General features: G+C 36.2%; 1 protein-coding gene across 6 annotated transcripts in view; it reads right to left on the bottom strand.

Annotated features, from left to right (window-relative positions):
- DCC (DCC netrin 1 receptor) overlaps positions 1-17,040 on the bottom strand; it is a 1,568,393-nt gene that overhangs the window by 777,902 nt on the left and 773,451 nt on the right. The gene's annotated exons all lie outside the window — the stretch shown is intronic.

Here is a 17,040-nt window from a genome sequence, read left to right as displayed (position 1 = left end):
AAATCAAGATCATCCTGCCAAAGACCTCTAATTGGTCAGCAAGTCAGTTGAAAAGATCTAAAATCTCCTAGCTCTAGACCAGCTGGAAAAAAAAATTCAGAAAATAAGAGGAAACTAGCAATCAAAAGAGAGGAGGAGGTAAGGGAAAACAAGGTCGAGTTCGAGTATACTCTCACTTAATCAGCAGTCTTAAGAATTGCTACAGTGCAGTTAAAGTAAGGTATCTACATAGCAGGATGACCTCTTTATCTGCCACCAGCAGATGGCGGTAGATACTTCTTTGGTGATATTCCTCTGGCCTTACATATTTTGGGATAGTGTTCTCCTTCCTTGTCCCTTCCAAACTAGGGAATTTTTGTTTATACCTTTCTCTGATCATGTTGATTATCTTTTTCCTTTTAAAAAATATGAAGTATCTTTTTTTGAATCATGTGAAATAATTTATGAAATTATTTTTTGTTTTCCATTTTTGTTATTCTTGACAAATCTTATAGTTCAATCTAGGTTTTTGAGACAATTTGAGGAGTATGAAAAATGCCAAGTCGTCTTGATTGATTTAGTCGCTTAGAATTACAGACTTTGCACTAGAATATTACCTATGAAGTGCTTCCTAATGGTTTAGGTAAATGTCAAACCCCACCATTTGGTAAAAGGCTACCATGAAGAGAAAAGATCAACATCAAACTAATAGTCTGGTTTAAAAATCTAGATTAAGACCTTTTAGGAACAGAAATATATTCAGGTGTATAGTGTCTAAAAGCAGACCTTCCTACCTCTGGTGTGAGTGTGAGTGTACGAATCTGTATGTTTCTACCAGTTCTCATTCAGGCATCTAATCTTCAGAAATCCCATATATGAAGGGAAGTTTGCTAGGGAATAAATGCATGACGGCATCAGAATTGAAGAGTGAGTTTCAGCAACACAAAGCATTAGTGGTCATAGCAACAGCAGAGTCAAGCACATGCCTCCCTCTCCCCCAACCATTTAATGTGGCATCAGTCAGAATTAACACATAAAAGGGAATTGGGAAGGGTATCTGTGGCTTGGACCAAACCACCAGTGAATAAAATATTTCCCATACATTCACAGGGAAGATTGAGGAACAAGGTGTGTAATTGGATATTCTTCACTTGTAATAGGAAAACACAAAATCGCATTAAACTCCTAAATCTGCACCTATGTTAAAGCAGCATTTCTGTGAGGATAAACACCTGTTTGCAATGGAGTCTGTAAAAATATCAAGTGTTATGAGATTATTATGGATCTTGTAAAAAACCAGTCCAGGGGCAAAAAAGAAGAATATAATAGAATTGATTTATTTCAGGCTGATGTTTAATGAAAAGCCAGATCCTGAGGACAAAGTTGTAATGTTTCTCCTTCCTTCAGAGCCTCCAGCATCCTTTTCCTGTGATCTTTTACTAAACTAATAGCTGTGCTCTGGATATTGCTGTCATTATTTTCAAACAAGTACGTATGTTTGTATGTATATAGATGACTTTCCCTTTGACAAAATGTGTAATATGAATGAATGTATTAACATCACAGCTGAGTCAGGTCACCTGCCAGCAAATGGTTCTATTTTACACTTGGCCACCGACAACCTAGCCAGACATGGACTGACACAGGACAGCACACCATACTACCCAGTAATGTGACAGAAGTTGGTAGATTAGAAATAAAGGAGATTCACTGAGAGTGAACCCTAAAGTACACTTTGGACTTTTGGGCAATGATGGGTCAATGCCAGTTTATCTATTGAAACAAAAGTATCACGCTGGTAGAAGATGTTGATAGTAGGGGAGGCTGTCTGAGGTGGAGAGGGAGAAGGGGGATTTGGGAGCTCCTTTCCTGCTCGCTTTTGCTGTGAAACTAAATCTGCTCTAAATTTAGAATGGACAAGCAAGGAGGTCCTACTGTATAGCACAGAGAACTATATCCAGTCTTATGGGATGGACCATGATGGAAGATAATATAAGAAAGGAAAAGTATGTATATATATACATATATATATATATATATATATATATGACTGGGTCACTTTGCTGTACAGCAGAAATTGACACAACATTGTAAATCAACTATACTTTCATAAAAACAAAAAAATAAATAAAATAAAAACTGCTTTCAAAAAACAAAGTTTTCAGAGTTCCCATCGTGGCACAGCAGAAATGAATCCGAATAGGAACCATGAGGTTGCAGGTTCGATCCCTAGCCTCGCTCAGTGGGTTAAGGATCCGGCATTGCTGTGAGCTGTGGTGTAAGTCACAGACATGGCTCTGATCTGGCATTGCTGTGACTGTGGCGTAGGCCAGTGGCCACAGCTCCAATTAGACCCCTAGCCTGGGAACCTTCATATGCCACATGTGTGGCCCAAAAAAAAAAAAAAAAAAAAAAAAAAAAAAAGCAAAGGAGATTCAGATATGACACACCAGGGCAAATCCCTGGTGTAATTCAAGCCAAAACCATCTAAAGGAAGATACTTCTATTCTCTCTCAGTGTTAACAGTTTCCAGATATGTTTCAAATAAACCTAAAATTCCATAATAACCTGTTTCTTATAACATCTTCTATTAGTTCCCTCCCAATGTATCTAAATCATGATGAAATGAGAACCATCCCTTGGCTCACTGACTTTAACTGGACTTTGAATTAATTGTATAAACCACACGCCCTAGGGGACAGGCTATCTCCCGAGATCTCTCCCTTCAATTTTCTCCAGCCCTCAAGCTTCCAGATTTCTGAGAATGCTAAGGTGTGTTACATTCTTGAGGTCTCTTTTACTTCCACCCAAGTAGTTCTGTTCTTCCTCAGCATAATCTAGATGTGACAGAAACTTTTCGTAAGTGTGAAAAATTCTACTGAAATTTGATTTTTTTGCTGGAAATTAAATCAAATTAATGTAAGCAGTTTTCAACTGAGCAATTGACTGCCCATGTTTAGAATGTCTTTCTACAACCTTCTAGGGGAGAATTGTCCTTGGCTGCCCAGCTCAGGTGTCCTTATCTCACCCTGGCTCTCCAGCTTGTCTCTCCTTCCCACCTTCCCCATTCTTCTCTTCCCTCCTCCCTTTTTGGTAGCAAAACATACATGCCTCTAATTTTCTTATCCAGAAAACCCTAACCGTCTCTTTTTATAAGCTGGGTTTCCTGCTGACATCTATGCCCTCAGAGTCATACCTTCCACAAATACTTATTAAGATTTTGACAAAGTTTCTTTCTGAAGATGAATTTTTCTGCCAGCTATAAAGATAATTCATCTTTTTACTTGGTTATATAACTTGGACTTTGTCCTGATATTACCCCAGTTGAGTTGAAAGGGATGGACAGAATGAAAGCAAGAGATTATACATTGAGTACCTAAAACATACTGGGCCCTTGGCTATCATAAATGATTATATTTTAATGTAAAATTTGCAATAGACCTATGAGGCAGCTATATTGCTATCTTTATTTTAGAATTGAAGCAGAGATTCAGATAGGTTAAATAATTTGCTTTAACTGGACAGCCACATGTAAAAGAATGAAATTATAGCACCCTCTAACACCATACACAAAAATAAGCTCAAAATGGATTAAAGACCTAGATATAAGACCAGATACTATAAAACTGTTGGAGGAAAACATAGGCCAAACACTCTCCAACATAAATGACAGCAAAATCTTCTCAGATCCACCTCAGAGTGATGTCAGTAAAAACAAAAATAAATGAATGAGACTTAATTAAACTTAAAAGTTTCTGCACAGCAAAGAAAACCCTAAACAAAATGAAAAGACAACCCACAGAATGGGAGAAAATCTTTGCCAATGAAGTGACTGACAAGGGATTAATCTCTAAAATTAATAAATACCTACCACCTAATACCAAAAAAAAAAAAAACACCCCATCAAAAAAATGGGCAGAAGATCTAAACATATGATTCTCCAAAGAAGACATACAGATGGCCAAAAAACACATGGAAAGATGTTCAACATCACTCATTATTTGAGAAATGCAAATCAAAACCACTATGAGGTACCACCTTACACCAGCCAGAATGGCCATCATCCAAAAGTCTACAAACAGTAAGTGTTGGAGAGGGTGTGGAGAAAAAGGAACCCTAGTACACTGTTGGTGGGATTGTACATTGGGTGGAGCCACAGTGGAAAACAGGATGGAGATTCCTCAGAAAACTAAACATAGAACTACCATTTGATTCAGCAATCCCAATCCTGGACATCTATCCAGAGAAAACAATGACCCACAAAGACTCCATGTACTCCAATGTTCATTGGAGCAGTATTTGCAATAGACAAGACATGGAAACAACCTAAATGTATGTACATCAACAGAGGAGTGGATCAAGAAGATGTGGTACATATACACAATGGAATATTACTCAGCCATTAAAAGGAACGAAATACCGGCATTTTTAGCAACATGGATGGACCTAGAAATTATCATGCTAAGTGAAGTCAGTCAGACAATGAGACACCAACATCAAATGCTTTCACTGACATGTGGAATCTGAAAAAAGGACAGACTGAACTTTGCAGAATAGATACTGAATCACAGACTTTGAAAAACTTATGGTCTCCAAAGGAGACAGTTTGGGGGGTAGGGGGGATGCACTGGGATTGTGGGTTGGAAATCCCATAAAATTTGGTTGTGATGATCATTGTACAACTATAAATGTAATAAATTTGATTAATAAGAAAAATTAAAAAGACATATGGGCTAAATCTAAACCTCAGATGAAGTCAGATTTGATTAAAGCTCTTTTAGGCTATTTGATACTGTGATATCTATAAGGACATTTACAAAGCTGTACTGACTAAATTAAAAAAAATACAAAGCAAACAAATAAATAAATAAAATTACACAACCATTTAGTAGTAGTAATTTTAAAAAAGTTTGTGTATGATATTTATTTTCATAATAAAGAAACACAGACAACTGGAAAAAACACTTTCACTAAAAAAAAATTAAAAAGAACTTCAGGTTCTAGCTAAGGAATCTGTAGTTATGTGACCTTGGTGGAAATTATCAAACTTCTCTGATTCTCATCTTTTTTTCAGTAAGCGCTGATCCTTCTGATCTAGCTGAGTTTAAAAGATTAGTCCATTTGTATGCAAGTATTTGCAAGTTTGAGACAGCTTTGTTCAATGCAGTGGAGCACAAATTTTGGCTATGGATGACCTGGGTTTAAATCGTGATCGATTTGTCACTTACAAATGGTGTGACCTTGGTCAAGTGATACACCTTTTTAAGCCTCCCTTTTTTCACATGTTAAACAGAAATGAATACTAGCTTCTGAAGTTATATCCACTAAACAAGATAAAGATATAAAGTGTTCAACAGTCTTTAGCACAGGGTAAGATGTGAATAGTTTTTTCAGCTATTAAAAAAACTACTTATTTGTATCATTTTCCAAAACATAAATGAAGAAAGTATTTTTAAAAATGGAAAAAAACTATGATTTCCTCGTTTATTTTTTTTACCTCCCACTCCATCACCTCTATATTGCCCCTACCCACTAATAACCACGAGTTCGTTCTCTATATGTAGGAGTCTGCTTTTCTTTTGCAGGAAAGTTAAATAAAGTTAATGGCCATTATTGGTAAGTTATAACACTGTGGAAATATTGGGGGTGGCAATTGTTTACCCCTCCTCTTCAACCAAGGCTGTCATGTATGACCATGCAGGGGGTGCCTACCTGTCATTCAACTGTCTCAGATTTGAAGTGAACCAACTGGAGCTGTACAATGTAGTGCCACTGCCTTCTCTAGGGTCCTTTCAAATCATTAATGAATATACCCAGTGGAAATGGTAGAGACTTGCTAGAGAGCTCAGCACCTGTGCTAACTCCCATCCCAAGCCTAACCATGAAACTGTTGCCTCTCCCCTGCCCCCACAATAACTTGGTTTAATAAAGTAGATTTGGGGTACTTGGTCATTTATGTGGAGACTTATAGACCTGTTTCACAAACCCAGGTTCTTGCAAAATATAGACTCAGGGAAGCATCTGCGTGGCCTTATGCACTTTTGTTGTTAATGGCCTGATTACCTGGGAAACATGTGGCCACTGGAAATGGGCTCTTACCAATTCAATTAGCTACATTATTTCGATGGGTCTTCATTCACCCTCCTAGGAAATGAAGCTTAGTCTCTTTTTTAATGCAGGAAGACAAGCAATGTCATCCCTAGTTTGATTAGCTTTAAAGCATATTCAAATATAAGTGAGTCTAGTATTATCTCTATTTATGGTTTCCTTAAATGTTAAGCTCCTATCTCCTAATGTGTGCTGCTTTGTAGACCTGAATCCTAATAATCTGTTCTAACTGCAGTTGATCCTTTGTCTGTAGTACTTCTTAAAGAACCTGGATGATCTCAAAGAGAGATGTGACAACAGCAATCATCAATCTCTTACTGGCCACATTCAGATATTCTCATAGTCCATGATCTAAGTCTTCAAATTTCTAATTATAGAATTACAAAAAAAAATCTAAATGAACAAACAGGGCTTTTTTCTCCAGTGCTTCTAAAGAACAGAGATATTTGTATATGGTATAAAGCTCTGGATTTGCATATGAAAGATGAAAATTTTGGAAATGAGTAATAATTTAGGAAGATGTATGAAGTATGTTGCTGTGGAGGCTAGCAGTCTGTCTCTTAAGCAAGCAAATCTTCATTAAATTCATGGCCTTATTGGGTTCTTGGGTCTATTTTCCTCCCTTGGAATAACCCAAAAGCAATAGTTCTTCCCGTCTCTAAGAAGAGATTCTGATTTATGTGGGTGGAGAGGTGTTGGCCTTAGATTATATTCTGATATGACTCTACCATCTTGAGAAACAGAATTATCTCTACTTGGAGTATTATGAGATTATCTGAGTTTGTGGCTGTATAGAAAAATATTAGCCTTTAAAATTCTTCTTTTATAGGTAACAGCTGAGAAATTGTCCTCTTTTACATTTCTTGCCAATTGATGTATGGAGGTATATATGAATACAAATAGGTCTATCCTGTTCATTCATACATTCATTTCATGGACATGTATTGAATACTAATAATGTGCTAAGCTTGGCCAGTGGGATGGAGAAGGTACAAGTCTCTGAGCTCAAATGCAAAGTTGAAAATTATAATAATCACAGGGCTAATTTTAGTTGTGACTCAAATAAGAGTAATGGTATAGACACACATGTATGTGTGTGTGTGTTGTGAACTTAGTAACAACATGACCTAAATGGACATGGACACAATTGTGGGTACCTGGATGTGAGTAGTCCTCACTCCCTATACAGGGGTCCAAGTGCCTTACACTGTCACCTCTGGATGTGACTCCGTTATTTCTGGAGTCCCCAGAACCAGTCTGGGTACCCCCCACCATGCCTCTGGATGACCCTGACTACCTCCAGCCACAGTAGCTGCTGGGCTCAAGTTTTATTCAAAAGTCCTCTGAATTTCCAACTTCCACTCCCAGACTGAAGTTCAAGAAAGACTGGCAGTTTCCTCTGAATTAAGAGGTTTAAGCATTTTCCTTTCAGGTTAGGCTCAGCTGGAGTTGACTCTCAGCAGACTCCTCAACTTTCAGAGTTTTGTAAGAGTTCCTTCTGGTCATATATCCAGTCTTTCAATTTTTTTTTTTTTTTTTGATCTCTGGACTGTTGAATCAGGATGGATTCTAGTTCAAGGACCCCTTCCACTCCTCTCAGCAAAATCCTCCTCCATTCACTCCCATACCATCCCTCCTGCCAAAGGCTCCTTGCCAAGGAAAATAGAGTGCATGAATGGGTTTGAAAATAAGGGACACCTAACATCACACCTTGCCTCTTGGCAACCTGGGCTCCTGGCCACTCCATCATAGACTTAACATACTTCTGTGTAGCTCAATACCATGCACCTCCTCCCCCACTTCAAGGCTCTTTTCTGGAAAGAGCAACATGAAATAGTACATGTTAAATGCTGAAGAGCTAGAAATAACTTACCCATGCTCCTGTCTTATCTGTATGGCTGGGGTGTGTGTGTGTGTGCATGTGTGTGTGCATGGCGGGTGGGGGTCATTTCTCATTTGACAATCTTGAAGTAAATGATTCAGAAGCAATCTGACACAGGCATAATTTCACCCAGTATCTTACTGCCATGCTATAGTACTATTTGCCAACTGTCAATAACAGTTAACACTGTTACTGCTCCAGGGATGTCAACACAAAAAGAAGGAGGTGATTTAAAGGGAGAAGGAGGAGATGGTTGGGAAAGAGGGGGGAGGAGAAAGGAAGAGAACATTGCAAAGCAAATAAACTTGGTTCAAAATCTTTGAGGTCATTCAGGGATATAACTGATTTTTTTTGTTTTAAGGCTGTGTACCCATAGTATATGGAAGTTCTTAGGCTAGGGGTTGAATTAGAGCTACAGCTGCCAGCCTACACCACAGCCACAGCAACGTGGGGTCTGAGCTGCATCTGCAACCTATACCACAGCTTGCAGCAATGCTAGATCCTTAACCCACTGTTCAAGGCAAGGGATTGAATGTTCATCCTCAGGGATACTAGTTGAGTCCATTACAACAGAGCCACAACAGGAACTCCAAATTAGCTTAGTTTTTACATGTCTATACAGCCCATGTTTTCTGCACAAACAAGCAAACTGAGAAGAAAAAATAAGGTATTTTGCATACATCTTTATATACTCAGATGTTAACAGATATTCCATAAGGAGGATTTCCCAGTTCCAAGTTTGGAAAATGAGCCTTACAACCTTCCCTTCCCTAAGATTCACAATGCACATGATCACATTAAAAACTTGGAGACGTCCCTGGGCTGAATGGATGAATAGGCTCAACTTTCTACCTTGTATCTCAAAAGTTTATTTAACAAGGCAAATCTCATTTTGGAGAAATTTTATATTCCATAAAATAGTTTATCTTTTATGATGAAGTTTCCTTATTGAAAGTGGGGAAAAATAATATACCTTATATTGTTATTATGAAAAATAAGTAACCTTATATTGTTATTATGAAAATTGAGTTAATTCATAGAAAGCATTAAGCATAGGACATGTGGTACACAGTAAGTCCTCCATAGGTATCAGCTGTTATGATTATGGTTATTATTATTTTTGGCCACACTGATGGCATGTGAAAGTTCCTTGGCCAGGGATCTAACCTGAGCCACAGCAGTGACAACATCTGATCCCCAACCTGCTGCACCACCAGGGAACTCCGGTTATGGTCATTAATAAAACACACTACTTCTCCAGGAGGTTGGTGTGGTGTGAGAATTGCAGTATTAGCTGTGGTAAACTGCAAAAATGGTCACAGTCTCTTCCTCTCATCAGGGGAGAAATAATTTCTCTAATCCTTGCATCTCGACTGACTGTGATGTTTTGACCAACAGGATATTGCAGAAGTGCACTGTGAATTCCAAGCTACGGCTCAAGAGACAGATGTTGCCAATTTAGACCCTCACTCTTAAAATCCTCTGATCTCTGTGGGACTCCAGATGAATCCCAAGCTTGCCTGTTGGAGGATGAGACCTTGAAAGAAGTCCTCATCTTTACAACCAAGGCCATCACTAGCAAGCCACCACCTTGAACACGTGAGCTGATCACAGGTGCACACGTGAGACTGATCCAGCCGGCTCAGATCAGAAAAACTGCCCACCTAATCTAATGAATCCTAAATTAAAAAAACAGTCCCTTGTTAAGCCACTGAGTTCTGAGATGGTTTCCTACACAGCAAAGGCTGATACATTATGGAAAAAAACTTACATGCTTTTACTCTAGTTTACTTTGCTGACAGTCCCTCAGAAAGCAAAGCCTACTTCTGGATACAATGTGACATCTTCATAAAACACATATTGTGCTATTTATTAACAGTCACTGATCTGTAAAATATACAACATTTGGAGTTGAAAATGCTATCGTGCAAAGATTTTTTTCAAACTTATTTATGTATGAATCTAATCGTACCATCAGCACAATTTTCAGCTGAGAAGGGTGCCAATCTATGCCGCATACATGTTATAATTTTCATATTCATCTATACATCTTTGGCATTATAACTTGAGTCAAGGAATAAAGGATACACTGCAAAGGTAAGACGCTGCTCAAACACCACTGGGAATGTCATTTTTGTAGAGCATCTCCTAGTATTTGTTATTTAAAATAAATCAAACACTATCTTTTACTCCATTATTATCCTGAAAGACTGCACCAAAAAATCAAAATGTTGGAGTATACTTTTGTGGAATGACTCATTAAAACATCATGCATCATATTGCATTGAAGCCTGCAGGCATGAGGATCCTAGCATTAGCTAGGGAACACTTGGACTTTCAGAACAAATATTACTGAAGGTGCATACTGAGTAGAATCCATCAGTTTTTCATATATGTATTCATATAATACAACACCAATTGTATTAATTCACTGAACACTAATGGAAAGTGAATACAATTAGTACAAATCATAATAAAAGTACAATCTAGGAATATTCTCTCAGATAATTCAACAAATGGTCCCTGACAATGACTACGTCTTGGAACTTTGGTAGCCATTAATGATTCAAAATAAAGAGCCCCTAGTCAGGTGGACAAATAATTTCTGAATAATTACAAAAATTTCTATACCTTCCAACGATTTCAACCTTGTAATTAGCCAGACTTGCTATTGATTCCATAACTGATTCAATCATAACAATAGGCATTATTTATTATATTGCTAATTGCTAACAGAGATAAACCCAAGTATCTGGAATTAAGTTGTACTGATAACTTGGAGGGTGTTTTGATGTTCTCTGTCTTTTAAAAATGAATATGATGCTATACTCCTTGTAATAGTCATCCTAGCACTTGGACATTAGGGCATTTGAAATGGCTTCTCCAGTGGTTTCCAGTTGGGATCCACAGTAATATTTTCAAAGTGGAGTTAACTTTAAGTATTTGGATAAAATTTCTAAAATCACTGGAGAAAGCTTACTGCAGTTACAAGCATGTGCCTTGAGAAGAGACTAACCTGGGTTAAAATTCTGTTTTTGCCCAATGAGTAGTTGTGCAACATTGAGCCAGTCACATAGCCTCCCTTTCCTTTGCCTTCTCATCTTCATGCTTCCTTGTGACATGTATGCCCAAGAGCAAAAGTTCACCATGCCTTTTACCTTTGATCAAGTTTCTGATTTTCTTCTTCTTGTTTTAATAAAGTGAGGAGTTTATTGCCCCAAGGTTGTACAAATATTAAACCACTGTAATTTGTTGCAGTTTAATGCAGAGCCACATAACCCACTACATAGACTCTAAAAATGACGACCTGAGCTCTGCTTAAGTTTTCAGATTAATTTAGGTACCAAGTAGTCATGGAGCAGCAGGTTTCTCATTTCAAGAACTTTAGAAATTTGCGTGTTATTTATTAGGCTTCACAATACAAAGATGTTTCCTATGATTCTATAAGAGCAGTTCCAGCTTTATTTCAAACATTTTAACAAAACTTCATCATATGGTTCAAGGACACATCCACAAAAATCTTTGACCAATTAGACTAGCTTCCTCCCAACTCAAAAGGTATTTGGAGTTTCTGCAAAGGACAGCAGCCTTAACTGGACTTGCAAAGTTCTTCTGAGGTCTCGCTGAAACAGCCAAAGCCTAGCCTGCTACTTCCTCCAGCTAGGAAAGAAAAATTAGCCAACTCTTTGCCATAGCATGATGCTAAGTTACTTAAAAAAAAAAAAAAAAAAAAAAAAAAAAGGTATCACCCCAGAAGGCAAAGTAAAATAGAATTTATAAGGAATTTCAGTAATGTCCTGCATTTAGAGGACTCTAGTTAAGTGACTGTTTACCAAATGCCCAAGAGCAAGGTTGCATCAAGAACATTGTTTGAACACTACAGTGCCTTTTACAGATAGCACAATAAAATACACTTAAAAATTATACTGCACACAACTTAATTTTTATAAAGATTCAGAAAGAACTGTAGGATCTTGTCAGGCCTCAACTCACATTATTAACAGTAATTTTTATCACATATGCCTGAGGATACCAAGACTAAAATGAAGCTGCCCATGAGAAGTAATAGCATTTTTATTCACTTTGTGTTGTAAAAGGAGAAGCAGTGTGCAAATAAATTATATTAGGTTCTGGATAAACATATATTAATTGTACTCCAGGAGTTTAAAGAGATGTAAAAGCACTTTCTAGAGGAACAAGCAGGGATGTCCAGCTTATTTAATTTATTGGCAGCCTATATAAATGGAATTTCCAGGGTAATTATTCATCCTTCACTTAAATGTAAAAGACTCTAGAGCTATGTATTCTCTGAAAGTAACTGTAAGTCTATTTCCATTATGACATGCAGCATATTTTTAGAAATATCCCAACATGAGGAATCAGTATGGTCTCTTGTTTCTAGCTTCTTAGAATCTCAGAGGGTACCATCTGTCCAAAGACATTTAAATCTTTTACCAGTATTATGTGATATAATAAAATAGTTATGATTTACCTTCCTAGGCCAATCTGTCACCCGGTTCTTCTAGGTAGAGTGTCAGGTTTTAAAGTCAAAATATTTATAGGAGAACATAAGGCGGTATAAATTCCCTTAAATTGTTCTGAAATGAACTTCTCTCTTAATAAGGCTATTAGGGATAAAATTAAAATTTTTGCAAATGTTTGTTTCTTTCATATAGTAACTTAGAGGGGAGCAAGGAGCTTGAATAAAGCCAAGCAGAAGAGAGCTAGTGGTTCAGGTCTAGGAAGTCACACTTATGAGAGATCGGACCCAGGTCAGCAAGCCAATAAGTGGCAGTGGAAACATCCATGGCGGAAGGCTCAGAAATAGATGGCTCTATATATTTGGGATCTAATGAATGTGGTTGGCCACAAAAAGAGTGAGGGTATAGTTCAAGAAGTTAGAATCAAAGCAGAGAGTTAAAAATAGATGTGGAATGCTAGAGCATCCAGGGTTAGAAGCAGTCTTGGATCAGGGGTGATTTGAGAACTGTAGGAGGCCAAAGGAAAAGGAGGAAACAAAAATTGGTAAGCTCAAATTTCTGCTCCTGATTTCTAAATACTATTGGAATCATGACAGATGAGTTCAAAGCAGATGATACAGACTAATCTATGTTCCCAAAGCTTCCACAATAATACTAAACACTCTCCTCTCTTGTTCTCTAGAGTCTCATTACTTTTAAAGACTTTAAAATGCACTGCATTTGAAGGACTGTTGAACTAAATAGGGATCCTTTGAAAAGATTCTCTCTACCGTGTACCCTCATTTGTAAAGGTCCTTTTGTTTAGGAAGCACCTTTGTACTTAGTTCTGGAAATGCATTAACTGAAGAGGTCTTTACTTTCCTACTTCCCCTCAATTTTATTTTATCTTGACTATCTTCATGGAACAATGGTCCTTTTCATCATTCAGAAGTTATTTTCTTTAAAAAAAATCATGCATTGTTTCTTATTGCTGAAGTTTCTCCTTGTATATTCAATCAATAATGAGAGAAGTCATTCTATTTAACTAACCAGCTCTTTAAATATGCCCTGGTAGTATTTAAAGAATAAAGTAATGCAAGCTTTCTTTACTCTTTTCACACATAAATGGATGGACATAACATCAGTCTCAAATTGATGAGGGCTTTATAAAAGAATGAATATCCATAATATTCAATGTCTTGAAAGCTAAAAAAGAGTACTGCATTTCCAGTAGAGACAAAGGCTTCTCAAGACTTATGTTTACTGACCTTCATTATGGGCCAGTGAAATAAAATTCCCATACTATTCTGAGAAAAGGAGCAATAATGGAGGAAAAAACACTGGAGCCTGGATGGAAAATGAATGGTAGACTTCATGGTAAAATTGGTGGCTTCTGCAAAAACACAGTATTATAGGCATTGCTTCCCTTCCTTCTGCTACAAGTGAGCTCCTTGAAGGAAGGCACCCCCTCACAGTGGTTACTATGGTGCTATATATAAAATAGGCATTCAATGAATATCAACCATAAAACTCAATTCTTTACAATGACTCACATTTATCAAGATCAGATAGCATAGTTTGGTAGATTCCAACCTTTCAACCAGCTGAGTCTCCTTTCCTTATATTCCTCTCTAGAGACCCTATATTTTGAAAGATGTTATCTAACAATCTGCTTTAATAATATTTTCACAATATGACTGTGAATTTTATTGTTCTAATTCTAAAGTTCAAAAGCATGTCATGCTAAGTTATTAGAGTTAAAAAGAATTGAACTAGGTTCTTGGATTCTATCTATCTAATCTGTTTTATCTATCTATCTAGAGAGTCCTATTAAAAAGCAGATGAAAATAAACTTAAATGTACTATTTAAAATAGTAACAATCACATAATTACTAGGACTACATCTACAGAAAGATATAAAATTGTTCTAGAATTAAGTGGACTTCAAAACAGAGATTTTAAGACCAAGATGAAAAGAGAAATAAATAATAAAAGATTGGAAAGTCCAGAATTAGAAAGACGTAAACTGTAAGGATCCCTTTCTGAAACATTTATAATGTAATACAATTCCAGTCAATATCTCAACGGCTTTCTTCAAGAAACCCACAAAGTCAATTAAAATTTTAAGGACGATGTAAAGGCCCAACAAAAGTCAAGATACACTTGAACCAAAAACAAGGAAGACATGCTGAAGTAATCAAACTGACTTGTTATCAATGCAAAGATAAACATACAGAACTCTGACACACTCTACAAAGCCCAGAACCACACCCTACATTCATGAACCCCTGATATTTGACAGAGCATATGTTATATGGCACTGCAAAGCAGTGGAAAAAGTTCATCAACTGATGGACAAAAGTCAGCTGATAAAGGAAAACTTGAAAGAGATATTGATAAAGGGAAAGTAAATTAAAACCCTAGCTCTTACCTTATACAAGTCAAACATATTGAATGCCTAAGTATAAAAATTATAAAACTTTTATAAGATAATGAAACAGAGTATCTCAACAACCCTGGTATAGGGAATAATTTCTTATGGAAGACAAAAAAAAAAAAAAAAAAAATACCACTAAGGATTTTGCTGTGGCGAGGGTATAATCCTGGCCCAGGAACTTCCACAACTTCCTTTTGGCAGGTGTGGCCAAAATAAATAATTTTTTTTAATTAAAAGAAAGAATGGAAGGAAACAAAGATTAAATTAGGTCAGTGATAAAATTGTGCCTCTTGAAATTTTTCCAGTCTGCAAACATCATTTTAACAGTATGCAACATGGAAACAGACAAATTGAGAGGAAGATTTTAGAAACTTTTCTTAATATTTTGTTATGGAAATTTTATATCTATTGCATCTAATTAAAAAAATTGTTGATGGACCTAGAGATTCTCATAGTAACTAAAGTCAAAAAAGACAAATATTATATATCACTTAATACATGGAATCTAAAAAAAGAGCTCAAATGAACTTACAAAGAAATTCACAGACAAGAAAACAAACTTATGGTTACAAAGAAGATAGAACTGGGGGGAGGGATAAATTGGGAGTATGAGATTAACAGATGCACACTACTGTATAGAAAGATAAACAAGGATTTACCATATAGCACAAAGAACTATATTCAATATCTTATAATAAACTAAAATGGAAAAAATATATGTATATGGAAACTGAATCACTTTGCTATATACCTGAAATTGACTCAATATTGTAAATCAATTGTACTTCAATAAGAAAATATACTTATTTTTATATTTTTATTTACTTTTGTTATCAATTCATTTTATTGCATTTTATAAAGTATCAGTCTGTCAAGGAAAAAGAATGATGATCCTCAGTGTTTGAGAAGTAGTAAAATAAGCAATGTGAGACTAAAATTAATAATTTTTAAAAATCTATTAATTATTAAAGATACTTTGAAAGCACAGAGTGAAAGAAAACATTATGGGTTCTTTTATCATTTTTAATGGACTAAATGCACATGTTTAAAACACAAAAGAAAAGGGTTAATAATAAATGAAATAGTCTTACTCCCTACTGGAGACTTTCACATCTCTAAATAGTGTGGTTGGTCCTGGACTTAGCAACTTTAGACATTATTTATTGACGCCTCATAATGACGAATGGGAATTTAGTTCACTTATGCCACTACTTCCCCCCAAGATATTGATATTGGAACTATCTATATATTTTGCCACTGAAAATTTAATATACTATTCATAATTCTCTATCTTTATCTTTTAATTGTAAATAATCCTTATTGATTTCTTAGTTTAAAAGAAGAGACTATTATTTGTTTTTTTTTTTTTTCTCATATCATGTGGAAGTTCCGGTGCCAGCAGTTGAACTTATTACAGTTGCAACGTGTATCACAGCTGTGGCAACACCAGATCCTTAACCCTCTGAGCCACACAGGAATTTCTAAGACGATTATTATCTTTACTACTGCCTTTTAGCACACTTTTCTACCATAGCTTCGTTTACCTTCTGCCATAGCTACATTTATCTTTTCAGGATAAATTCTGCCATAGCTACATTTACCTTTTCAGGATAAATTCGATAATGTGTCATGTACTGTCTATAAGTAGATTCAAAAAGACCAAAATTAATAAACACTGTTTACCTTTTCAAAATTATGTAGATACTACTTGATGATGGGCCAAATAGTATACAATTTCTTTGTTTGCTGTTTTTAATTTTTCTATGCATTTACATTTCTTTCTTCTTTAAATTATTTTTTGTTTTTGTATTTATAGTCTCCTCATTTTATCTCTCAAACGTTCCATGATGTCTACCAAGTCTCTCTTTCCTGGAGATCTGCCTCCTAGACCCTCTTCTACTCCAGCCTGGCCTGTTAGATCTCTAGGTCAGCACCAGTTTTCCTTCCGAGATGTTCCTTCATTTTGTTTTAATTTTCTTACTTTGCATCCCCCTTTTGCTACTTACAGTGAGCTTAATTCTGCTTCAGTCTACCCTCAAAAAAGATATGTCCATATCCTCATCTCCAGAACCTGTGAATGTTGCATTATTAAAAACAAAACAAAACAAACAAACAAAAAACAATGGAGATGGTCTTTGTAGCTGGAATTAAGAGTCTTCAGTGGGATTGTCCTT

This window comes from Sus scrofa, chromosome 1 (assembly GCF_000003025.6).
Source record: "Sus scrofa isolate TJ Tabasco breed Duroc chromosome 1, Sscrofa11.1, whole genome shotgun sequence".
NCBI classification, from domain to species: Eukaryota; Metazoa; Chordata; class Mammalia; order Artiodactyla; family Suidae; genus Sus; species Sus scrofa.
This window is presented reverse-complemented; position numbering and strand designations above follow the sequence as displayed.